The sequence below is a fragment of the Vespa velutina genome, chromosome 3 (assembly GCF_912470025.1).
Source record: "Vespa velutina chromosome 3, iVesVel2.1, whole genome shotgun sequence".
Taxonomy (NCBI): Eukaryota; Metazoa; Arthropoda; class Insecta; order Hymenoptera; family Vespidae; genus Vespa; species Vespa velutina.
The window spans coordinates 7,184,378-7,186,269 of NC_062190.1; the positions used below are offsets into that span (position 1 = coordinate 7,184,378).

The following is a 1,892-nucleotide window of genomic DNA, read 5'->3' on the forward strand; positions in this document are numbered from 1 at the left end:
CGAAAAATACACAGAGATATATTCAAGTAAAGAGGAAACGCATACATATATACATACATACATACATACATAAATACATACATATATATATATATATATAAATACCTATACGAGAATATATAGATAAAAATATATCTATAAGAAAAGTATTACATGTACACATATGCATACACGTATATACATACATAGGTATATGAGAATACATAGACAGAAATATATTTATCTATAAGAAAAGTATTTTTTAGAAAGTTAGTTCGAAAAATGTAGGTAGCGTTCTCCAAGGTACCCTTACTACATCTATCTCTCTACCTATCTACCTACCTACATATACATATATATATATATATATGTATATATATATATATATATGTATCTTACTCTCATAGATCTGGGATTGGATATATCGGGCAGCGCACATGAGACGAGGGCCGGATGCGCGTCACTTGATGCGCACGGCCGCGAGTCGCGTATACGCGCCCGCGAGCAGTGTCGCGTCAGCCCCCGGCCCTGCTGCACCACGTACCATCTCATCCAGGTCCAGAACCTATACCTGTTCTTTCTCTCTCTCTCTTCTCTCTCTTACTACTACTACTACTACTATTACTAATACTATTACTATTACTATTACTACAACAACCACTAATACTACTATTAATACCACTAATACTACTGTTACTATTGTTACAAAACACTTGACCAACCAACCGACCAAACGACCGACCGACCAACCAACCAGCCGACCAACCAACCAACCAACCAACCAACCAACCAACCAACCAGTTAGCCAACCAGTCAAGCAGTCAACCAACAAACCAACCAACCAACCGACCTATCCAATCGACCTGTCCACAACTCGACACCAACAATAGCCCACGACCACTTTGTTACCACCCTCCAACCTACCACCCTCTACCTACCTACCTACCTACCTACCTACCTACCTACCTACCTACCTACCTACCTACCTACCTACCTACCTACCTACCTACCTACCTACCCACCCATCCACCCACCACTACCACCACTCACATTCAACCTTCTTTTTTCGACACGGTGATACGTCATCGATCATCCTTCGCTACGCTCGTAAACTGAGAGAAATAAAGAAAAGGAAAAGAAATAAGAAATAAAGAAACAACAATATTGAATTCGATCGAACGTGACTTCTATCGTCCGTCGTCGGTTTGCTCGTCCAAAAAAAAAAAAAAAAAAATCTTCTTTTGAACAGCTTCACGAGGATTCCTGGATCGCTGGATCGTTAACACGTCGAACAACTAAATCACGGCAAGTTTTTTATTCCAATCATTTATTTAACACGACACGATGTATTATTATTATTATTATTATTATTATTATTATTATTCGATGGAAACGATTGAAGAAGTTTACGTATAATATTTATATACACATAACACACACACACACACACATATATATATATATATACATAGATATATCCTCGTTATTTATAAATATTCCTTATAATTAAAATATTAATTCTTATGAATGATTATTTTCAATAGAAACAATCGTTAAATATTATCTTGACGATTTATCGTCATTTCTTCATCATCGTATTCTTCTTCTTCTACTTCTTCTTCATCTTCTTCTTTTATTTTTTCTTTTTTTCCTTTTTTTATTTTTTATATCTTTCATTTTAAAGAAAATCTCTCGTCTTCTTTTACGCTCTTCGGAGACGGAATTGCACGTGTTTTCCTCTCGATATCTTCGTCCGTGCGTCGCGTCGTCTAGCGTCTCGACGCGTGTTAGTGCGCGTGAGCACCCATAACTTCGAGAAACGTGTACGTAAACGGACGAACGTGTAGTATGTGCGTGTATGTGTGTGTGTGTGTGTGTGTGTGTACGTGCGCACGAAAGTAAGTAAGTATCTA

General features: G+C 37.5%; 1 protein-coding gene across 1 annotated transcript in view; it reads left to right on the top strand.

The window, feature by feature from the left end:
* Positions 1–1,153: 1,153 nt before the first annotated feature.
* Positions 1,154–1,892, top strand: part of LOC124947989 (poly(rC)-binding protein 3) — a 162,429-nt gene continuing 161,690 nt past the window's right edge. Inside the window, exon 1 of the mRNA XM_047490921.1 lies at positions 1,154–1,284. The gene's annotated coding sequence lies outside the window, so the exon portion shown is untranslated. The remainder of the gene's footprint in view (positions 1,285–1,892) is intronic.